General features: G+C 40.5%; 1 protein-coding gene across 1 annotated transcript in view; it reads left to right on the top strand.

Annotated features, from left to right (window-relative positions):
- Positions 1-11,477: 11,477 nt before the first annotated feature.
- The window catches only part of lrfn2b (leucine rich repeat and fibronectin type III domain containing 2b), a gene marked incomplete at its 3' end in the record, with an annotated part of 35,864 nt that continues 21,663 nt past the window's right edge, over positions 11,478-25,678 (top strand). Inside the window, exon 1 of the mRNA XM_080047801.1 lies at positions 11,478-11,535. The remainder of the gene's footprint in view (positions 11,536-25,678) is intronic.

The raw sequence follows: 25,678 nt of genomic DNA, 5'->3' as shown, positions 1-25,678 counted from the left end.
ATAGACCTTATTTACCAGCAATTAGTGAAATACAAGACACAAATATCACTTTGTTAACTTTCTGCTACCATCCATAGTGTTAGCGGGTCGGTTTCGACCTGTGTCTGAAATCAGCTGTAAAAAACACTAAAAACAATTGTATATCATCCAGTTTGTTTCTCATCTCTTGGTTACCTTGTTAGGCTTCCTTATCCATGAAAATATTGTTTTTAATATTTTTGGTGTAGGAGGCTGGACCTTTTTTTTGTCAGTATGCGCCTCAATTTCAATAAAAAAAAATTGTAAAATGAACCTCAAGAGAATCATATAAATATATATGTGGTTGTAGTGTTACCTAATTATTACTGAGGGGTCTGAGAACACATTTCTTAACTAAAATTGTTTTATTTATTTTTTCATATTAATACTATTGACCTTTTTAACATCTATGGTGTTAGTTGTCAATTACGACCCATATATATTTATTTCAGAAAACGGCAAAAAAACTTTTATTCCAGCATTATACAAACACACAATGAAAACCAGAACAAGTCACCACACAAAATATAGATTTGTAAGGTCAAATAAACAACAACCAATCAACAAATCAAACCAATCGTAATCAATTACTAGTTCCAAAACTAGTAAAAAAAAACTGAGTCAAAGTCTCTGTGTGTATATGTTTGGTTGTGTGTTCAGATGTGTGGCAAAGAGCAACACTATCAGTGTTCTTTGCAGAAATATTTCTTGCAGGTAAAGCACAATACTTTTATCTTTCTGCCCTTAGTGCTTCGGCAGACCTGACAACTCTTATTTTTAGAATCAGGTGGCCATTTTCACCAAAAACATGATTCAGAACTTGGCTCACTGTATATCTCCTGAATACTGCAAATAGGAGATGTGCACTCTGCAAGTCACCAACTCTATACTGAATTCACCTCACATGTCTGGATATGCCCGTCTGGTTGTTTCGCTTTTATGCCGGTATAAGGGCAAAAAAAAGTCAAAATGAGAACCCCCCCAGAGCTCAAATGATTGGTAGAGGAGCTGACTGTCATTGTGTTGGCTGACAGTGCACTTATGATTTCAGTTTTGGCTCTAGTTATTGTTTTTTACATCTTATTCTACACTGTGTGCACAATTATTAGGCAAGTTGTATTTTTGAGGATTAATTTTATTATTGAACAACTACAGTGCTCTCGGTCAATCCAAAATGTTAATGAACCTAAACCTGAATGTTTACGAAAGTAAAAGTGAGGTTTTGTCTTTCTTAAGAGAATATATATATGTTTTGCTATTATTAGGCAACTATTAGTGTGCAGAAATATTATGCAACTAAATAAAAAAAAGACAATTTTCCCATCTCACTTGTTTATTTTCATCTGTTAAAGTGAGAATAATAAAACGACTAAAAATTTACAAATACAAAAAAAAAAAACGTTACCAATATAGCCACCCTTCTTTTCAATAATTGTCACAAGCCTTCCATTCATGGAGTCTGTCAGTTTCTTGATCTGTTGACGATCAACTTTTTGTGCAGCAGCAACCACAGCCTCCCAGACACTGTTCCGAGAGGTGTACTGATTTCCTTAACTGTAAATATCCCATTTAAGCAGGGCCCACAGGTTCTCAATAGGGTTTAAGTCAGGTGAGGAAGGGGGTCATGTCATTATTTTTTCATCCTTAAGGCCTTTACTGGCTAGCCATGCAGTTGAGTACTTCGATGCATGTGATGGAGCATTGTCCTGCAAAAAAATCATGTTCTTCTTGAAAGATGCAGACTTTTTCCTGTGCCACTGCTTGAAGAAAGTATCTTCTAGAAACTGGCAGTAGGTTTGGGAGTTGATTTTGAGGCCATCTTCAACCCGAAAAGGTCCAACTAGCTCATCTTTAAAGGCAACTATTAGTATCTTTAAAGATGAGATAGTTGGACCTTTTTGGCTAAAAGAACCATTATGTTCTGTGATCACTGAGGAGCAGGAAAAAGGTAAAAGGGGAGGCCGGAGACCTCTCTGCCTCCACTAAGGCCCTGTTCTCACGGCAACACGAAACGGTGCAAACGCGGAAAAATTCCCGCAGTTGCACTATATCATGTACATGAAAACAGCAAACGCAGGCATGAAACCGCAAGTTTTTGAGATCACCTCCCAGGGAGGATTTTTTGGAAAACACAACGGTTTTGGTTTCTTGTAAACACCGAAACCATTTCCCCTGGTAACGCTGACGTCACGGCTCCACTTCACGTATGCGTAGTCTATAACATTTGCTGTCAAAATACCCACACGCGAGTTATAAAGTTAGAAGACAACATAACATGCACGGTGTCTCCGTGGCACCATCACTGTGATCAGCGGAGTGTCGTGCAGGGCTCAAATATAACACTGGCCAATTTAGTCTAAGCGATTAGTAAATTATTGAGACCACCGGCCACTTTGTCTGGGGAAAGATTTGTGCTCTGCCGGTTTTTCTAGCCAAATAAACGTGTGCAGCTTCTATATGCCAGGGACACGGCTCTCCTACATTAAAAAAACACTATCCATAGTTCAGCGTGCAGCGGTTAAGTTACTGTTCAACAAAAGGAGCATTAAGGCTACGGCTTCACAGTAAAAGCATTTCATTGGACATTAATAGCATTTCACTGGACAAACGTGAGTCGACTTTTATTTTGAAGTAAGCCTAACATAAAGTAGCCGCTCACAAAGCCCCTTCACTATCAGCATGTCTTCTGTTTTCACGAGTTCAATGCGGTGAAATAAGAGGACAGAAAGCTTGTAATTTACAATACTTGTAACCCCAAGCTTACACCCACCACTTTATGAACGTTAGTGGCATTCATTTTCGGTTACAGTAAGGTTTTATGCATCAAATTGTACCGGAAAAGCTATCTACTACTACCTTGTACCACCAACTGCTGGCCTGGCATGCTTACTACAGCGATTTCATCCCGTTTCCTCTGAAAACATGTGTACGAGTGAAGATGTCAGATAAATTGTGTCTGAACGGGGGTTTTTTTTTAACCAAAAACGGGAAAACTGTCACGTTTTCACCGTGAGAACAGGGCCCAAGGTTTCCGTTTGATATCAAATGTGTAAACCCAATTACAAAACAACAATGAACAGTTCAAATCAGTAAATATACATTTCCAAGTTAACAGTCTTTTCAGCCATATGTTCTTGCTAAGCAAAACTAACTGCCCAATGGTTCATACGATACCAGAAGTTTGTGTGTACGGCGTTTGTTGCAGTGTGAGAGGTTCTGGATCCTTTGGCATGAAAGGGGGTTTTGCTTCGCCGGGTTGGTCTTGATGCAGTTCGGATGAACTGGTTCTTTCTGGATCTTCAGTAGAGCCGTGCTTAGTAGTTATTCTCCTCTTGAGGGCCTTGTTGCCAGCTTGGTTTGTTCCCTGGTTCTTCTGGTTCCTCTTTGGTTGCTTGGAGCAGCAGGTTGGATCCGGGTTCCTCTTTGGTTGAGAGGGCCTTCGGTTTTGAACCCCATCACGCTGCTGTAGAGTCAGAATCAAGTGAATCACCTTAGAATAAAGTCTTACTGAATGGACACATTCACTACACATGCAAGCAGATGACTTGTCGACCGAGTGTGAAGAAAACCGGTAAAGCTCAGTTTTAAGTTTGCAAACACTCAAATCAAGGCTTGAAAAAGGGGACATAGGCCCCATTTCCTCCCATAGGTTTCTATTGTACTTTGTTGCTTAGCTGTAGGCACAACATCTACAAACACTATTCGGGACTGAAAAGTGTAAAAATTAAAAATAATCAGTTTACAGTCAATATTCTCCTCCAAAGATGTCAGATTTAAAAAATGAAAGACAGTAAAGCACAGTTCACATAGCCTGGCCTTTTTGTCTGTAATTGCACAGCTTTTGAGTGTTACCTTTGTGTTTTTTTCTTTCCTCTTATGAACTAATATTATGACTTCGATCAACTTATCAGCTTTCTTGACACGCAGGTCCACACAACAGGGGTTGAGGTGCCGCTGGTTTACCTCCAGCATAACTCCCTTCTTTGGCTCGGCCAACAAATAAGTATTGTTGTGTATTCTAGATCTGAGTTAGCCTGGAAATCCAGACCTGCCGCTGGCAAATTTAAATTTGCCCAGCCTGTTGGTCTGGACACCATCCAATGGAGCTCTATGTCGGAAAATTCAGACTTACCAATGAAATCGTTCTATCTGATATGGGCAGGCCAGGGGCCTCATTTATAAACGTTGCGTACGCCCAGAAGAGGGCGCACGCCAATTTCTAAGCAAATATTGGGATTTATAAAAACCAAACTTGACGGGAGATGTGCGGTCCTCCACGCAAACTCTGACCCATGCGTACGCACAGAAAGTGGAGAAAGGAGAAACGGCGACTCCGTCGGCACATGTATGAAGTGCGAGAACGAATGTGTTTGTGTAAAATGTATCCAGATAGGCCTATTATAAGCCATGTAGGTCTATCATATATTGGGAGTTCCTTTGCAAAACGGATGAAGCCATTCTTACAACTAATGAACAAATGCCTCCACGGATTTTTCCATGGAGTGATACCAACAAAAACAAAACGAATTAGGATCTTAAATAGCCTACAAACGGAGACATATGAGTGCAAATAAAAACAAAATAGCAACGTTCGAATAAGCTCTGCAGTTATTAAAGAATAACCTATCTGCATGTTGTGGAATTAATTCTGATAATATTGAGGTGGAATACAGCCTATTACTTTTACACTGACGCTGTTCTCGATGCCTCAGTCAGGCAGACAGGAGTGCACCTTTTCATACACTAATGATAAGCCTACTGTACATCACATAGGCTACTGTGATTTTTTTCACGGCTTTTAGTCCGTTTTATCTATGTGTTTTTCTTTGTGTTTAAGCACGTCGCAATTGTGTTTTGAAAGGGACTGTGAAGTTTATTATTAACCCTCCGCCGCCCGTCACTGCCCCGGGATGAATTCTCCGAATCTGTATCTCATGGGGGGTCTCAGTGCCCCCCGCTCGTGGCACAAACACTGTTGTGTGAGTGAGGATATGCACTTGTTTGCGTCCACTTTTATGTCGGATCACTTCTTTTTATTTCGGCCACAGCGTTCACAGAGATCGCCACAGGCTGCACTCTATCGCCTTTACGCTCACACTGCCACCAAACTATATTTTCCCTGTTCGCCACTTCTCCAACGGGTACTTCGGGGTGACCGCAGTGATCCACACCGTGTGGAGTTTATTTTTCCATTTCCCTTTCAGTCGGCGATTGCCACTACCGCCTTCATGCACTCAGTAAATGATATTAATTCGGGCGTGTCGATGACTATGTATGGGTAAATATGGGCGGTACGTGAAGCCCGCAAAGGCTGCGCCACATTTAGAGTAGATTGTGATTTATAAAGGGAAACAGGCGTAGGACGTGAGTGCGCACTGTTTTATAAATCCGAATATTTTTGTTCGCACGTACATCCTACATTTCTTCCGTACGCCAGCTTCCACGTGAATCCCACGCAAAGCTTTATAAATGAGGCCCCAGAGCCCTATCTATGGGGCTCTGGGGCGGATGTAACCGGATGACAACAGTGCTGTGATAGTAAAGAACAAAGATGGATGCGGATATGTTGTTTGAGTTTGAAACAGCTTTGGCCTCGACACTTAACGATTTGGAAGACGGCACTCAAATCTTTCATTAGCAAGAAAGAAGAATTTTCGGCCAAACGAACACGGCAAACGTTTAATTTACCAGTTAACCCAGGTCAAAAAGAAGTACACTTGCATGTTTGAAGTACATTGGTATTTCTAAAGCACTTACTTGAAGCGCCCTTTCTTGCACTTTAACATACCAGTTAAAACTATACTTTGATTACTAGTGTAATAAATATAGGGGAGAGTGGGGTGAGATGTGCCACTTTTTACTGAAACTGATTTTAAAGTGAGGCCTTGACAGTTATGTCTCCAACTCAAATGTGTACATATATTTCAGGATGTTGTGCATCCCTGGCAACTTTGGATCTGGAATAAACTGTTTAAGAAATATATCTTTCGGAAAAAAAGTTGTCTTGTGGCACAACTTGTGGTGTATGTTGTGCCTTTGGAAAGAATACCATGGGGTAAATTGTGCCATTGATATATATATCATAAACTGTAATGCAAGACAAATCCATAAGGCAATTACTTATTTAAGTTGTATTTAAAGTAAATAAAGTAAATATTTTACAAAGATTGAAGGTCAATTTTCTTAAACAAGGCCTAGCAGATCTAAGTGGTTTTACCTGCAAAGCTCACAATGACAAAGTCACCATCATCATCTTTCTGGCCATCTGAACTCTTGTCAGTGGTGTCGTTAAGTGGAATGGATGTCAGTCTCTTCTGAGCTACTGTAGACGATCACTTTCTTTTTGGTGACCAGCGTATTCAGCCATGCCACTGGCACAACTCTCAGAAATGTACTTTGCACTAGCTGCTCTGTGCTTGTGGAACCAACTGCCACCTGACAAATGTGATTCCCCCTCCATTTCTGCCTTTAAATCAAGACTCAAAACCCATATGTACACCCTGGCTTTTCCTCCCCATTAACTATCTTACCTCTGCACTACTATCTTTGTTTATATGTGGATGTATGGGCTTTACGTCTTTCATTTTTGTTATTGTTATTTTACCTTCATTGTTTACCTACTGAATGCACTATGTACAGCACTTTTGACAGTGCAAACTGTTATAAATGTGCTTTTATAAATACATTTTACTTACTTACTTATTTACTTATAACTCACCTAGGCCCTTTGGCACAAATCACCCCAACCCCGGAATTTTGGATAATTAGCATGATGCAGCAGTTTAGGGTTGCCATTGTGCTAACTATATAGACACAAAGTGTAGAATACCAAAGCACTATAACATGTGTCAAATGTTTTCAAACTTGTCTATAATTGTTCAGACACATTAATCAAAAAACTTGATCATGGAAATTTTACTTTGAAAGGCAAAACACAGTTTTGTTTAGCTTAAATGTGCTTATATCTTATTCCATGTTTCTCCCTTCTTTACAGGATGAGTCAAATGGATGGCTCTTCTTAAATACATGGTCACATTTCCAATTTCTTCTATGGTTTTCTAGAAAAGAGGGCTGGCACTACTTCCCCACTGGCACAACTCAATCCACTCTCCTCTATGCTTAATTATGCTTAAATAAAATATACTAAAATGTACGGACCCACTCCTAATGTATTATAAATACAATTACAATCATGTGGCTTTTTCCCAAACCCTTAAAATCACAAAAGAGATGTAACCACATCCCTAAGGTTATGAATGAAATTCAAAAAATATTTTGAAATCTTGAGAAATGGTAATAATGAAATTTCAAAAAACACAATTATTTTGAAACCGTGAGAAAAATGTAAAGAACTAACCTTAAAATTCCAGGTATTTTGAAAGTGTGAGAATAGATCAGGGTTCACAAGATTTAATTGAAAATAATAATAATTCCTCTTCCCTCCTTTTATGCAAAAAGGTAAACCATGACAAGCACCTACATGACTCTTTTAACAACAATCATGTAATCTTAAAGTGGGGCATAATTTAGTAACTTAATGGTAAAACAGACTTATTACGTTTGCTTGCTTGCACATAATTGACTTATTTTAGGGGAAACACCAGGAATTAGACAAATGTCACAAGGAGAAATTGCACTTTTCAGAGGCTTTTTTGTAGAGCACCCTAAAATATACCTGTGTGAGAAATTTCAAGTCAATCGGAATTATGGTGTGAGGGGCGTGGCCTCTTAAACTTTTTTTCAGTCTGGGTTTAATAACAGCGCCCCCTTGTGGAAAATCAAAAAAACTGTATAATAGCAAATCCCGTGGGGTAGGGTATTTCACGTTCTTTGAAATGTTTGCATTCCTGCGCGTAACGGTGTGGGAGGAGTAGGAGCTAGAAAAATGTCATGGAAGAAGAAGAAAAGAAGTATGGTGGATAACAATAAATTACGGGCCCTCAATAATTGAGGGCCCGTAATTAATAATACGTACCATGTTTGTGGCTGGGAAGCAGAGCAGCTCCATGTGTGTGTTTAAAAGCAGAGATGTTGAGTGGCTGGACACAGAAATGAGCTGTAGGTTGTTGAGTACTGCACACTTTATAATTGTTATTATAAAAAAGGATATGTGCGTGTGTGTGAGAGAAAGATTTTAGACCCAATGTAGTCAATGAAAGAAATGTTATAGTATTTTTCATGTATTCCGTGCATGGGCAGAAATAAATGTGTAGCATGTCATTACCCGTTCTGAATGTGATGTCACAGGTCACAGTGATTATGAAGAGATGTGACTATCTCTGTGATGAGCTGACATTTTAGAATAAAAGTCACAATGGACAAACCATCTTTATTGGTCCCAACATGGTAGAAAGATTATCCAACCGTCTGGAAAATTTGCTTATCTGCCTCCTTAGATGAGATTAAAATATTAAAGCGGCTACGAGTAACATTTAAATATCTTTTAAACAGCCTCATGTTTCCTCTGATCATCATAAATGACCTTTAACAGCAAACAAGACCATCAGTGCAAAGAAAGAAGTTTTTAAATAGTTTGTATCACTGCTTTTGGTCTGGACGCACACCCAGTCCGATTTTCGGTTCGCTCGTGCAGGCTCTATGGTCACATATCCATATTGGTCGCAGATTTCAGTGTGGCGCAGCAACGTGATTTGAGAAGCCTATCCCTCCAGGTGAGGGAAGGGGAGCGGGAGCCTAGTTTGAGACAGTTATTTGTCGTCATAATGACTGATAACGGGGCTGAACCATCAAAGAAAAAAATTAAAATGCAATGAAGAAAAGCTAAAAGGGAGAGTGATATAGGCTACGGGTGGGACGAGGGCGTTGCCAAGCAACGTGTATACAATTTCACGAGAGCAAAACTCGACTGCAGTGTTTACTCCTAAATGAATGAGCGGTTGGTACTAACACAAAGTTTGCTTTGGTTCACCATCATCAGATAACCATTATCTGAAATAGTCATTATTTACAACAACATAAACACATTACCTCATCGTGATCCATACTAACTGCCGTCTCTCGTTCATTCGCTTTCTGTGAGGACACGTAATCTTTCAGCTCTGTGAGAGAGAGTAGTTAGGTGACACTGCTGCATCAACTCATTGCAATCAGGTGTGTGTGGCAGTGACTGGCATTAGTTGATGCAGTGTCAAAACCACTCTCACGGAGCCGAAAAGAGTCCTCACACTTTCAACACACAGACATGCACTATATTGCGCCCTTCTCAGTTCACACTCGCACGCCTGGCACGCGCTAGAAAACAGCTTTGCGACAGCGGGCGTCGTAAAAATACTATCGCTTTTGTCCAAAGGGGACGCCAACGTGCCATCTTACTCGTAGTGGCTCTAATATAAATCTCAGACCTGTCAAAAACATGTGCGAACAAGATTTGAACCCCAAAAAAAGTTCAAGCTGATCTACTAACGCAGTGGTTCCCAGACTTTTTCTGCAGGGCCCCCCTTTTGCAGGAAAACATTTTTTACATCAAAGTTAACATGAGCTGTACGCTTTGACCAATCAGAGCGAGGCTCAGATTCTCTGTTCTTATTGGCTGTTGGGACTGTTCATTCACTTGATGACGGCACGACTTTGTTGGTGTAGAGCATGTCAGGGAGGGACCATAGGGGAGGGACCAAAGAGAACAAGTGGAGCGGTTGAGGTATTTGGATTCGAATCTCTATCCCAACTGCCATTTTCTCCCAAATCCTCCAAATAGCGACTATAACTCTCCAAGCTTTAAACAGTACTTCTATCTGTTCAACGTCGCCGTAACCAAATCCTAAATATCCCCATATAGCAGACGTTTGTTTTCCGCCACAGTTCAGCTTAGGCTCGGCCGAAATGCCGTTGCAAACATACACACACACACTGCATTTCAGAGGAGCCGAGGGGCACTACCAAAAAGACGAGAGGAGCGGTTGGAACGTTTACAGAAACACATTTACGTTAAATCGCAATCGCAGCCATTTGCCGTTATGTAAAAAAATGTACTAATGAATGACAGAAATAGTTACGCAGTGACTTTGATGAGTAACTTCAATCTGATTACTGGTTTGGAAATAGCAACGCGTTAGACTACTCGTTATTGAAAAACGTGCGCTAAGTGGCTACTAAGTAATGCCATACTGGCATCTCTTAGAGTGTAGCATTAAAAGTCACACTGCAGTATGCATCTTCTAAATTCAACATTTAACAGCTTTTCTCAAAATTGCCTCTGCACAAAACTGGCAAGTTTACTACTCCCTGAGAATAAAAAAAAACATGAACGTTTTCTCTGCAAGAATTTTCTGTCTATTTTCTTTTCAGTGACTGGTGTGGGCTTGCTCTTTTCTGCAGATCTTCTGAAATCAGGGCTGCAGCTGTGAGACTGCCACTCTTAACTTATTTTTTCTTGTGTTTGTTTTGGTAGTTGTGGCATTTGGTGTGGATTCATCTTCTGCTTTACGTTTACCTGGCATTACTTTCACAAACTGATTTCCTAGCTATTAGGGGTGCAATGGATCACAAAACTCAATATTCGGATTGTGTCACGTTTTTTGAGTCACTGATCGCTATTTTAAATAGAATCTTAAAATATTCAAAAACAAAATAAAGTGCTAAATGAGGTTTTAATCATACTTCCTTTAAGCATGGATAGTATTGACTGAGTGTGCAGTGGAGAGAGAAAGATAGATCGACAGATAGAGGGAGGAATAGAGCTTTATTTTATAATTTTGTTTTTTTTTACTTGGTAATCTTCAGTGGCTTTAGACTGACTCCCGCTGTCACAAGCCTATCAGCTGATCCAAACAGCTGTTTGACACGGAGATGGAAACTGAAACTGACTTAAGGTGGAGCAGCCAAATATAGCCTAAAATTTAAATGAATAGATATTTTTATTAAAGTAATGTGTTGTGTAATTTTCGTCAGTAGCCTACAGTAAACCTAGATTCTTGCTGTCACTCTGCTCTCCATCCGTACACACAAACCAGTAACACACACTAAACCCTCATTTAGATCTACTTCCTCTAACATGTTTGCGACCGGTGTCACTTTTGCATTTAATCTTAGTTGTTCAAACGCAGAACGCCCATAAACCAAAAGTGCATTTTTTTAGAATGCTCATGCAGTGTAGTGCGTAGAAAAGAAATCCAGTGTTAATACGGGCTAGGCTCTGTAAACAGGCCATGTTGCCAACTATGGTAGGCCTCCTTTGTTGACATACCCTTTGTTTACATGCCAGTTTACAGGGCCTAGGCTGTGTAATAACAACAGACTTACACAGGTAGCAGAGCATGAGGAGATATTCACTGATTTTAACAAAATTGCTGACTTCACCTTTAAGAATGTGTCTTTGAAGGGTTATTCTTAGGGCTTACTGACTGTGAAAGATGTGGTCCGAGCTGAAGGTTTGTGTGTATCTTATGTTCTCCAGGTGGTGTGCTCCTGCTGGTGTGTGGGGGTGAGAGAGGAGTGGAGGCTGTGATCAGCGGGCCGGGCCCCTGAGTCAACCTATGGCAGAGAAAGAGCACATTGCGGGTAAGGACTGCCAGAAACACACGCAGGGCCCAACCGAGGCTGCCCAATACAACAACACAAGACAACATGTATGAGGATGTACCTGGGGAGGGAACACTGTCCTGCTGAAAGATGACATGACTTAAGCCTTCCTAGTAGGGATGCACAGAATATTCGGCCACCGAAAAATGTTCGGACGAAAATGGCAAAATAAGTCATTTTCGGTTTCGGCCGGAAACAGTTAAAAGGCTGAACAAAATTACCGAAAATTTGCAAACTAAATGACAATAAGGAAATGTATTTCTTAAAGAGCTGCACACTTGTAAACCAGTAAATGGACGTAAAGAGAGACGTAACCGTGTATGGGAGTCCACGTCTGTTCGTGAGCGCGCAGCAGGAGCAATACTGTAAGGTGCGTGCATGAAAATGTCAGAGTCCAATGTGGGAGCATTTTTTCAAACTGGATGAAAAACAGCGCCTTGCAATGCTTTAAGCAGCAAAAGCCTTGAGCGAGCGAAGCAGCGATTCACCCGGTGAAACACAGCAACGGTTGGTAACGGTGTCATTCACAGTGACACCTCGCCGATGTGAGCCGCCGTGCAACAAAAAAAAAACTCTGGTTTGACAGCTAAAATGATAACCGGAGATATCCTGCCCGTTAGCGCTGTTGAGGGGAAAGGCTTCTCGACCTGTTTGTATGTCTCGAGCCTGAATACACAGAGCCATGTCGGCAAACTGACTGCGCGACTATAGAATATGTCCAGTGAGCCGCCTCCCCCTGTTAGTTTCAGTCTACAGCCGAAAAAGTTACAATCCCACCACCGCATGGAAACCGTTTAAATAAAGCCTCGCATTGCTATGATCACTACATGACAGTATAATAAAGGTCTCATGACAGTCAATGTCAAAATGTTCAGCATATGACAGTTTAATATAATCTTACCACATAAATGGAAATAGTTCATTTACATTTGATAATTAAGCCTACACGTTATGTTTATGACAGGTCATATTATAGGTTAATGTCAAGTAGACATAACCAAGACATCAATAAGATAATTTTGTCTTAGCTTATGTCAGGTTGTCATTACAAAGACACCGACAAGTTATTTTGTCTCAGCTTATGTCAGGTTGTCATAACAAAGATATCTCAGACAATGTCAATGTTGCATTAAACATGACATAATTGACCGAATGACACTTTATGACAACAGTCATAACCATTCATAATGTTCATGACAGTGTAATGACAGTCTTATGAATACACCTTCTAATAAAGTGTTACCAATGATTTATATATATATATTTTAAATTACAAATATGGCCGTATTCACTTTGGCTTTGACAGCGTTTGTGTTTTCATAGACAAAATAGACGATGCAGTAGAATGTAAATTGTGTGTCAGCTATGAAAATACTTAGCCACCCCACCAGGGCTGCTTTGGTAACACTGATTTGAACGGAAGAACAATTCAAACCAAATTCCACGTTCCTTTAATATGACCAAAAAGTATACCATATATAAATTGTAGTTTGGCCAATATCTTGATTATGGTGATTGAGGTCACCAAAAGTGCAACAAAAAATGTGGCTTTTTCTTTTACTACTGACAATAACACTGCTTCAATAAATGATTTGGTTAATAGTATTGTAAGAGTATGTGGAGAGAAAACACTCCCTGTTGTTTTGCTGCTTCACTGCATGTATCCACAGCTCTCCCCTCTCTGTGCCTGCCTAGTACTACTGAGCCTGACCCACACTGTGTCTCTATCCTTACCATTGGAGCTTTGACAATAACAATACAATGACATTTAATCCCTGTGCAGTCAGCGCTATACCGTGGCTAATTATACCCGCTGGTGTCACATACACACACACACACACACACACACACACACACACAGCTTTTAATTTCAACAATGATTTATATTTGACAGTGGAGCCCAGCACATAAATGATCTACAGTGTTTACAGAGGAATGGCGTATATACGTATATACTGTATACTCCACACAATGTATGCCTCTCCCTTTTGCACAGATGCAAATTTGCATTCAGAGAGGCCATAGTACCTCCCCAAGAAAAAAAGAAGCACACTATGGGACTTGTATTGACTGTATGGGCAATGGACGCAGAAAGAAATATTCACCCTTTGTAATATTTCATGGCGCTTTTAATTGCACTCGAGATTACCCTGTGTTCCGTCGATAGGTTTTTATGAGGCAATTAATCCCCTTTTTTCTTTTACAGTAAGCGGCAAGGGGGGGGGGGGGGGGGGCATGAATACTCCCCTTGAACGTCCCATAAAGCATCTTAACAAAAAAAACTCCACTACCAACACCAAACATTGGAAAGTGGGTCAGCTGATGTGCTTGTTTCACGGTCCGCAAAACACCGTGTCCTCTCTGGAGGGTTGCATTCATCTCAGCTTCATCTAGACAACCCTCTTCCTCCTGGTTTACTGACAGCACTGAGAGAACTGCAGGAGACCGATTGACAACAGTTCCTGTCGGCTCTCATTCTAGTTTTATGCTCCGTGGGGTGGTGGGAATTGCTGTCGCTGCACTGCGTAAAGTTCAGGCTCTGTAACATATATACGAAAAAAAAAGTTATACAAGCATTCAAAGATGGTGTCAGTGATTCTGGAGAACACTCGTCAGAATAACTTTTTGTCAAAATCAGTTTTTGAACAGGGACAATGTACAAAAGAAACATTAACCTTGTTTAGAGCAATGAGAGATGCATTGTACCAGGTTTTAGCAAACTGCTATTTTCCACCTGTAGTCCCTGGGCAGGTAAGAAGAATAACAACTACTACTAATCAAATGTCTGTTTGAGGTAAGAGCACGTTTAATTTATAATTTGGGAAACAAATTTCATGGAACTCTCATTTGTAGGTTTGGCTCTTCCATTCCGGACATAATTGATTGGCGGACTCCTGTTTCAAACGTAGGGCTAAGCCTCCATCAATGCAGACTCGGTGATCGAGGGCTTTATAACCCACTTACACTCGAGGCTCGGTGGTTTGGGACTGCACTCAATATGGCGGGTCCTCCCCGCGAACGCGCAAACTGAGGGATAGTGGATAGGGTGTAGAGGGTGGATCTAGATTAAGCCTACCTCTGCAGAGTACATTAGAGTCAGACAGCCTCTGATAAGTGTTGTAGTTTTAGAATATTTTACATTCCAAATCTTGGAAGTCATGCGTCACAACCATGATATGTCAACACTGACTTACAATTTCTGAAGAAGTTATTTTAAATGTTTTGATCATTTTATTTTCCTGAAGTAGTTCATACTAGCACCTAACAACAGAAAAACCAAATGGCTACTAGATAAATTCCATGTGTTTTGTTTAAGAAACGTTAAATATAACAACACCGTCAGATGTCAACTCCGTCAGATTTCCTGTCTGATGGTGGCGACAGGCCAATGACGGAGTTGACATTCAATGTGAAGGCATCATATTTGGGTGGTTTTCAAGTTATTATAATTATATTAAATATAGAAATAGGGTTTAGTTTTTCTATTACTGTATTAATGGAAACTCTCACTATCTTCTTTTGTCATGGATGATTCTTAAAAAAGTACAGGATGATATACAAAATGAGGCGATTTGGTGTGATTCTGTTAGAGCTAGTCTGATTAATTATTATTATTATTATTAATTAACAGACATTTCACAAACTGACTGAAGTTGCTATGCTGTTGACAATGCCACTTTGAAAGTCATTAAGCTATTAATGACCCATTCTAAATTCATATTTTTTGTCTCTCAGTTTCATGGCTATGTACTGGATTTTCAGTACCTGTTAGTAGGCTAATGGGTATGGCTGAAACACCTAAACTTAATATTTAGCGTGGGTGTCCACTGTCCACTTACTTTTTCTTTAAAGTGGATGCCAATAGTTTTTCGCACGGGCATTAAAGGTAGGGGAGAGTGGCCTAAGTTGTGCAACTTTTCACTCAAAGTGACTTTAAAGTAAGGCCTTGACAGTAAAGTCTCCAACTCAAATATGTACATATATTTCAGGGTGTTGTGCATCCCTGGCAATAAAAACTTTGGATCTGGAATAAACTGTTGAAGAAATATAGCTTTCGGAAAAAAAGTTGTCTTGATGCACAACTTGCCCCCGGTGTGGTGTAAGTTGTGCGGTTGGAGAGAATACCATGGGGTAAATTGTGCCATTGCTATATATCTCATAAACTGTAATGCAAGACAAATCCATTAGACAATCACTTATTCAAGGTTTATTTAAAGTAAATAGTTGACAAAGATTGAAGGACCAATTTTCTTAAACAAGGCCTAGCAGATCTAATGGTTTTACCTGCAAAGCTCACAATGACAAAGTCACCATCATCATCTTTATGGCCATCTGAACTCTCATCAGTGGTGTCGTTAAGTGGAATTGAGATGTCACTCTCTTCTGAGCTACTGTAGACAATCACTTTCTTTTGGTGACCAGCGTATACAGCCATGCCACTGGCACAACTCTCAGAAATTTACTTTGCACTAGTTGCTCCGTGCTTGTGGAACCAACTGCCACCTGACAAATGTGATTTCCCTACATTTCTGCCTTTAAATCAAGGCTCAAAACCCATATGTACACCCTGGTGTTTCCTCCCCATTAACTATCTTACCTCTGCACTACTATCTGTGTTTATGTGGATGTATGGGCTTTACGTCTTTTATTTTGGTTATTGTTAAAAGCGAATGAAAAGAAGTAAAACATTTAAATTAAATAAAAAGTACAGGTTAAAATGGAAACAGAAAAGTCTTCAGACTCGATTTAAAAGAACTGAGGGTTGCAGCAGACCTCAAGTGTTCTGGGAGTTTGTTCCAGATATTTGGTGCATAAAAACTAAAAGCTGCTTCTCCTCGTTTAGTCCTAACTCTTGGGACTGTAAGTAAACCTGTCCCAGACGACCTAAGGGCTCTGGACGGTTCATAACGTATCAGCAGATCAGTAATGTATTTTGGCGCTAAACCATTTAGTGCTTTATAAACCAACATCAGTATTTTGAAATCAATTCTTTGAGTGACAGGAAGCCTGTGTAAAGACCTCAGAACTGGGGTAATGTGATCCACTTTTTTGGTCCTAGTGAGGACTCGAGCAGCAGCGTTCTGAATTAGCTGAAGCTGTCTGATAGATTTTTTTTTTAAATGTGCTTATATCTTATTCCTTGTGTCTCTCTTCTTTACAGGATGAGTCAAATGGATGGCTCTTCTTAAATATGTGGTCACATTTCCAATTTCTTCCACGGTTTTCTAGAAACAAGGGGTGGCACAACTTCCAAAATGCACAATTTAGGCCACTCTCCCCTAATATCAAAGCCGTACTTGCTGAAGTTTCTCAGTGGGGCTGTCAGCAGAATGTCTAAAATGTCAAATTCTAAGCATCACCTTGTTACTTTATATCTGGAAGAATTTGCACCCAAACGCCAGCTAGTGGAGACCAGAGCCCTGTTTCAGGTAGCAGGGTTTAATCCTGCGCTCTGAGTAGCTGAACAACTCTGGGTTTTCGGTTTCAGAACAGTGGATCAGCGTTGGGTCAATCAACTCTGAGCGTGTTCACTCTGGGTTGAGCGCGTGCGTAAAAGCCATCGTCAATGGATCGCTGATAACATGATTCACCATGGAAACAGGAGAAACAAATGCTTGATCCTCCCACTTGTCCACTTCTCAAAAAAATAAAAATCTCCGCTCCTCCCACTAGAGTAAGAAATATTAACGAATGGGTTTACGGTATGGAGAATAATTAACGGGGATATTATCTCATAACTCTGATCTAATCACCTCGGCAATTCAGAAAAAAACGGGGAAAACATTTTTTTGTCAAGAGAATCGCTTCCGTATGAGAAGCAATAGTCTATTTTAAGAATTAAGTTACACATATCAGCAGCAGCAAAAGTATTAAGCTGGCACTGAACAGCATTGCTGACAGAGTTTTATATTCGCTGTATTATGTAGGCAAGCTATAATAGGCATACTGTGCAGTAAACAGACTGTCGCTTCTTTTAAATGGGGAGTGAAAGTCATTAACGTCAGACACATTAGGTGACAGTTTCCATTGTAGAGCCTGATTGATTTATTACCAGATCCCTTGTCCTCAAGTGATCACAGTTTAAATTATTATGTAATTTCTATATTCATATTAGGCTATTTAACGAGGCTCGTCTGTGACTTTGGGATGACACAATTGAACAGTATCAATCGCGTGCAGCCGCAGAATTACATTTCAACCTGACAGACATCTGTTCAGTGGCACAGACATTAAAAACTCCTCTCCTAAAAAGAAGAATGAAATACATACAATACAAATAAGTTTATTAATCTGAATGTAGAGCCTGTTTACGATGTGTAAGGTGGCCGCCTATATGAACGACACGAGGGCTAAGAACTAGGCTACTGATCAGATAAATGATCGATTAAACGTAAAATCATCAGGAAATTATAAAAACATCCTGATGGAGATTTCTATGGAGTGATTTTGCTTTAAACTGTACAGGGACGCGTTGTGACAGTGACTCTTACTTCAGTCGGAGCTGCAGCGTAACAACTCAGGGTAGATCCAACCACCTATCCAGCAGGTTAAACCTATGGTGTATGTTGCCGCAGTAACTGACTCTTGGTTGCGCTGAACCTGCTTCCTGAAACGGAAAACCAAGAGTTTCCACTAACTCAGAGCAAACAAACTCTGGGTTGCCTCCAAACCAGCTACCTGAAACAGGCCCTAGGCCTGTGTGTCTTTGTTGAAGTGCTGGTGTCTGTTCTATGGAAGGAAAGCGGCCCAATACTACTGCTGTCACACCAAAGCGTAATCTCAGAGAGACACAACACTGAGCAAGAAAGTTAATTAGAACAGACAAAAGAAAAGCAATTTCATGATGTCACTTTTTGCTTCCAAACGAAATGATGAATCTTTTTAACAGTGCCTCCTGAAGAGAGGGGGAATTGGGCAGATTCTGAGCCACCGTTGAACTTGCTGTGCATTATTAACAAGAGAGTGACAGGGCTGTGGTATAAGTGCTAGTGTGTTTTCTTTCTGTTCTTTCTGTTAGTTAGCTGAATAAGCTGATCCAGACCCCGAGTGGCTCCTATGAAAACAAGCGCCCTGTCACTTTTGATAAATGAGATTGCTGTTTCTAGAAAAATGTACGCAGCCATGCGGGAGAACTCGAATTGGCACTGCAGCAGAAAGGGACATTTGAAAGCAAAGGGCTTATGTCTCAGAAACAGCCAGTGTTCAAGTGGCTGGGCTTGGCTTTATGTGTGTCTGTCAGGTTGATAGACAAAATGATGTGTGCAAATATGGATGTCAGCATCCATATGTATATTTTTACATTATATTTGTAAACATAAATTAATTGATCTTAATTTAGGGTCAGGTTGTTGGTGATGCAGTTAGTAGTAGATGCATCAAAATATGCTGTAATATTCCCAAAAATGTAAATATGCAATATAGATTCAAACAGTGGGAGAAACATCTGCTTCTCTTAAAGGTGAAGTAAGCAGTTTATTTATATTAATATAAGTGTTAAATCGCTCTTTATTCATACAGTAATCATTTACACGATGTGCGCGTTTCATAAAGCCGATCTCTTAGTCAGCTGCTCTGCATGTAATAAGCAATTAAACTGTATGTAGTATCCCGAAATGTTATCCAATCACAAGAGAGAACCCTACAAACCGACACCCGTCTCGCTCATGGTCTCACTGCCGGTGCACGCCAGAGGACACATGGGTGAATGTTTATGCGCCTACAATGGCGGAGCAGGTAAAAATCCTTCCCAATGTCTGTTTTGATGGTTTTTATCATGTTTTATCACACTTATGGAACTGAGATGATGCTAGATAACTTGCTGCTCGAAGACATTAATGTGGTGACGTAGGGACGAGCGAGGGGACTGCTAACTGCAGTAACCGACAGGAAGTTAGCTAAAAGAACCATTCTGCTTACAGCTCCTTTAATATGCTTAAAAGTAGGTTTATGCTATGTCTATTTTTCTTTTCTATTATTAGGGGGCCAAGCCCGAGAAGGGCCTGGGACCGCGTTTTGCAGAGCAATGCGGTTCCATAGCCCTGCTGGGCAGGGAACCCTATTGTTTTTGTTTGGACTTTTATTAGGGGGCCAAGCCCGAGAAGGGCCTGGGACGCGTTTTGCAGAGCTGACTGTGTCAGTCACCAAAACCTACTCCTCCTACAGTTTTCGCCCGATTTGGACGAAACCAAAAGCATTATGCTCTACCGACTCCTATGAGCAAAAGTAGGATAAATAATTTGTCTACGACCATCGGAAGACCAAACGGTAGCGCTTTAAAGATTCGTGAAAATTCCTTAAAAAAAATTAAAAAAAGGGGATTTTCTTGAAACTGAAGGGAGACTATCATGGGGCATACCTGAGCCTATGGCAAAAATATGGCCAAGAAAATCCTATGTGGGTCGGACTTATTCAAAAAAAGAGTTTTTCAATTTTTTTTCCTGTTTTCGCCATTTTCTAAGTCTTTAGGCGGGAAAATTCAAAAAAGTGTCTTTACAATGGAGAGGTTGACAATTTGATTTTGCTATAACTCCCCAACCGAACATCGCACATTCAAAAACTTGACATCCACTTGTTTGGTACATTGAGCTGCATCTTTCTATCTAACGTAGTTTTGCGAATGTCATCAATAGGGGGCGCCAAAACCACAAAAAGCAAAGAAAACGCGTTTGGGGCAGTGTTGCCAACTCTTCAGTAAGGAAAGTAGCTATTGGCTGTCCAAAAAGTCGCTAGAAGTCGCCAGATGACGTCATCGCCTAATTTGCATATTTGTAGATGACGTCATCGCCTAATTTGCATATTTGTAGACAGGGGTTTTTACAGTAATATTTGAATAGATGAGGTTCTAGTGTTATGAACGTGACAATCGCATAAACAACCAACGTGGTAATGTTAAGTCTAGCAGTAATCACACATGCTCATGGTTTAAAAAAGCACTGCATAACATTTTGAATTGCACTACTCGTACACTGTAGAAGAGGTGGGAAAAGCTGCTAACTGCTAATAGTGATGCTAACAGAACACGAGCGGAGAGGTGTATCTCCTGCTCTGACCGCAGCTGGGAGGGGCTGCTGCGCGAGGACCGGGCCGTCTGTCAGTGCTCTGTGACGGGGGACGGGCCGGGAGGCTCCCGCTGCTCGTTGAGAAGCGTTAAAAGTAGAGGTGGGCATAGATTAATTTTTTTAATCTAGATTAATCTAGATTAATTTTGGAATTAATCTAGATTAATCTAGATTAAAATGGCTCATTTGAATTAAATCATAATATGTGTGTGCTCCCTAAATAATGACTCAAAGTAAGTCTTTGAGAACGTGTTTCTCAAGCCAGGTGGCGCATCAGACCAGGGGCTCATCTCCTGTGCAGGTGCACACCTAATGCATCAAGTTAACTTGCGTGCAGAAAGAGGATGTCACGGAACTCATGTCCGTTAGCTTTTCAATATAAGACTGTCAAAATAAAAGTCCCGCAAAACAATCGTTATTTTGGGGATTAACTTCTCCGCGTGAGAAATTTGAGTTGTAGGCTAGCGTGTGAGAGTGTGAGCTGGTTGATATGTGTGTCTCACGGCCAAAAGGGTGAGACTTGGCAGCTCTGTCAGTTGTCAAACAAAGCGGACGGACGTGGTCTCTATAGCAACGAGATCAGCTGAGCTATCACTGATAAAAAAAAATATTGTTTCCATAATGATTTCCATAGCCTTAAGCCATAGGCTAGCCTACATGTTGTGTAATTCAGTGATTTTCAACCTTTAATGAGTCGAGGCTATGCATTGGCTTTGGCGATTTCCCTTGCCTCTTTTTTTTCTCTCCACACAAAGCTCTCCCATTGCACACACGCATGCCCCGGCCGCTTCCGAGAGCACAGACTGTTAGAACTCCTACAGTAAACCAATTCCGCATTGCACAAGGTGCAAACAACCTTGGTCTTGTCGAGGTTTCCATTGGGAAGCTTCTTAAAAATACATTTTCCCTGAAGCAAACCCGGCGGCTTCCTAGCTGCATCCATGTCAGCACGTTACGTTTGATGTGGTTGGCTACACAGGTGCGAAGTCGGACTCGTTCTGACTCGTGCACTACAGTGCAATTCGGCCAGGTATACATCCGCGCTAAAATAAGAGGAACAAGAGATTAACGGCGATATTTTTTTTATCGCCGATAAGAGTCTGGCGTTAACGCAGCACGTTAACGCCGTTATCGGCCCACCACTAGTTAAAAGTGATATTTGCTTCGGCGAAAAAGTCACCAATTACACCAGAAAAAAAGCTAGATTTGTCGCTTGTCGCTGTTTTGAAAAAAAAAAGTCGCCAGGGGGGCTGAAAAGTAGCTAAATATAGCGACAAAATCGCTAAGTTGGCAACACTGGTTTGGGGCTATAATTTCCACACCGAACATCCCACAGTCAAACACTTTATATCCACGGATGCCCACAAGTCAGCTGCATCTTTTGAGATAGGCCACGCCCATTTGCGTGGGTCACCAAAACACACTCCTCCTACAGTTTTTGCCCGATTTGGACGAAACCAAAAGCACTATGCTCTACCGACTCCCACGAGCCAAATCTGGATAAGGAATTTTTCTACGACCATTGGAAGACCAAACGGTAGCGCTTTAAAGATTTGCACATTAGCTACCTTGTTCCAAACTGCTCCTAAATCCAAAATGATTCATCCTATTAACACCAAACTTCACACGTGTGTTTGTCCTATGGTTCTCAGGTTGGTTCTACTTTTTCCTTAAATTTCCTTAAACAAAAGGGGGCGCCAAAAACACACTTGAGCATCTTTCTCTGCAATTTTTTTGCCTTTTGGTCTATAACTCCCAAACCGCACATCCCACATTCAAAAACTTTACATCCCCGGATTCCGTGAAGCGAGGGGCCGGCGCCGCGGACAACGACGCCCGTTCCCGAGTCGCGTGGGAGGCTTGGCCCCCGTTCACAACTGCTTGCAGTTCTAGTTCCTTGTTGTTGTTTACAGCAGCAAGGCCCACAGTTTTGCATATGCTAGTTTTACGAAATATAGTTTTTATTTTATTTATGATTATAGAATTATTTAATACATTTCATTTAACTTTTATTTAACTTTTATCTTTTAACTTTTATTTAACTTTTATCCATACAAGAGTTAGGGGAAGGTGGGGTGATTTGTGCAACTTTTTACTCAAAGTGATTTTAAAGTGAGGCCTTGACAGTTAAGTCTCCAACTCAAATATGTACATATATTTCAGGATGTTGTGCATCCCTGGCAATAAAAACTTTGGATCTGGAATAAACTGTTTAAGAAATATAGCTTTCGGAAAAAAAGTTGTCTTGTCGCACAAATCACCCCACGTAGTGGGGTGATTTGTGCGTCATTGTGTCACAATGACAAAGTCACCATCATCATCTTTCTGGCCATCTGAACTCTCATCAGTGGTGTCGTTAAGTGGAATTGAGATGTCACTCTCTTCTGAGCTACTGTAGACAATCACTTTCTTTTGGTGACCAGCGTATACAGCCATGCCACTGGCACAACTCTCAGAAATGTACTTTGCACTAGTTGCTCCGTGCTTGTGGAACCAACTGCCACCTGACAAATGTGATTCCCCCTACATTACTGCCTTTAAATCAAGGCTCAAAACCCATATGTACACCCTGGTGTTTCCTCCCCATTAACCTCTGCACTACTTACTTACCTCTGCACTACTATCTGTGTTTATGTGGATGTATGGGCTTTACGTCTTTTATTTTGGTTATTGTTATTTTACCTTCATTGTTTACCTACTGAATGCACTATGTACAGCACTTTGGACAGTGCAAACTGTCATAAATGTGCTTTTATAAATACATTTTACTTACTTACTTACTTATAACTCACCCAGGCCCTTGCGCACAAATCACCCCATCCCCAGAATTTTGGATAATAGGCATGATGCAGCAATTTAGGGTTGACATTGTGCTAACTATATAGACTCAAAGTGTAGCATACCAAAGCACTAAAACATGTGTCAAATGTTTTCAAACGTGTCTATAATTGTTCAGACACAATAATCAAAAAACCTTGATCATGGAAATTTTACTTTGAAAGGCAAAACACAGTTTTTTGAGCTTAAATGTGCTTATATCTTATTCCTTGTGTCTCCCTTCTTTACAGGATGAGTCAAATGGATGGCTCTTCTTAAATATGTGGTCACATTTCCAATTTCTTCCACGGTTTTCTAGAAACAAGGGGTTTTGCAACTTCCAAAATGCACAAATCACCCCACCTTCCCCTATATGAAGAGAAAATATGTTTGTAAACTAACTGCAGGCTCTGCAAATGCAAACAAATTACCTACCCTGAAACTGCATAGTGCACCTCAAGTACTCTCCTTGTATTTTTTTTTTTTAACTTTTATTTAACCAGGAGAAAAATTAAATACAAATTTAAATTTTAAATTCTATTTAACTAACTTGATGAATTAACTTGTATGTTCATGTAAACAGACTAGTATTCATTTGTTTGTACCTTGACATGTTTTGACTACTTCCTGCAGTCTTCTTCAGAAGCGTCAGATGTTACTGTGACGCGTGTTGTGTCAGCTGATGTTATAGACAACTATAGACTGCATCCCAGGTGTGAGACAGCATGTATGCCCCCTCACCCGGTTTACTGTTCCCTGGGCCCGTTTCCTGATCTCCACTGCCTCCCTGATCCAACGTTGGAACTTGTTGCTCTCTGTCCCAATGACCTTTGCCCCTTCCCAGTCCATGATATGGTTCTCCCTCTTGTGATCCGAGATGGCTGACAGTTTGTAATGAATCTCAGGGATGAATGGTACGCCGAGTCAATCATATTAAGACACTGAACAGAGGTATGCATATACAACAAATCACCATAGTGCAGAACAGATAAAAAAGTAGCAGCCACAAGTCGCTTTTTTAAATTGAAAGAGAAACACATCTTATTTCGAAAATAAAAACCCAGCTTTAGCCTCAGCTTTTCAACCAAATAGAGCACATGAGGCCAAAAGGTGAGGGAGTCATCAATCAGAAAACCCAGGTATCTATTAGACGTAACCACCTGTATAACACTACCCTCCAGAGTGACCACAGAGGGGACATGTTGTGTTCTAGCTCTAGAATTAGTAAACAACACGAGTTTGGTCTTATCTGCATTTAGAACAAGTTTCAGCTGATGAAGGCTATTTTGGACGACAATAAAAGCATTCTGCAAGTTTTCAATAGCCTGTGTAAGAGTTGGTGCAAAGTAATAAATAACTGTGTCATCAGCATAAAAATGGAAATCAGCATCCGACACGTTTTTATCAATATTATTAATGTAAATGGTGAATACCATTGGGCCTAATACAGAACCCTGGGGGACACCTTTGCAGATTGGTAAATTGTTTGAGTAGAGCCCGTCATGTTTAATGCACTGGGTCCTATCACTGAGGTAGTTTTGGAACCAAGAGACTGCTTGCTCTGATAGTCCTGAGTTGAGGAGCATGCTTTTTAGAACATCATGATCTACTGATTTACAGTAGCTTTGCCAATGCAGATATGAACAGGACTTCCACTTCCACCTTCCAGAAACGTTATCACAATGGTCCTGTACAATTGTATTTTGGATGTAATTGTATTATGGAAGTTTAAGATGTATCCTCTGCAGAACCTGTTGCTCTTCACTAGTCTGGTCTCTTCTTCAACCCTAACTCCAGTTCTTCTTCATATGTCACACCTTTTTGGCCTTAACACTTCAACTTTCTCCATTAAGCTCTGCATTCCTAATTAATCTGCTGAAGTACAAAAAACTCAATGTAACATCTTGCCGACTCAGCAGCTTTCTGTAGACAATAGGCAGATTTTTGCCCCAAAGCTACTAAAGCTATAGCTAAACCCAGTAGGCAGAATGCTAATTGGAGCTAGTCTGCAATGTCTTTGAGATTAGATTAAAAAATCATGGTCTCCTCATCCGGCTTCTGTATAGCTGCTCTCCTGCAAACATGCTTTTCAACAAAGATTTTACACCTAAATCTCGAGTGATGAATCTGAATGTCACATCGGAGCGCAATCCTCCTCAGCCCAAAATCCTCATACAGCAGAAAAAAACACACCTATATACACGTACATAAAAGTGTCATATAACCTCTTTAGCAGAATAGCTTCT

The sequence above is a fragment of the Ammodytes marinus genome (assembly GCF_949987685.1).
Source record: "Ammodytes marinus genome assembly, chromosome: 19".
NCBI lineage: Eukaryota > Metazoa > Chordata > Actinopteri > Uranoscopiformes > Ammodytidae > Ammodytes > Ammodytes marinus.
This window is presented reverse-complemented; position numbering and strand designations above follow the sequence as displayed.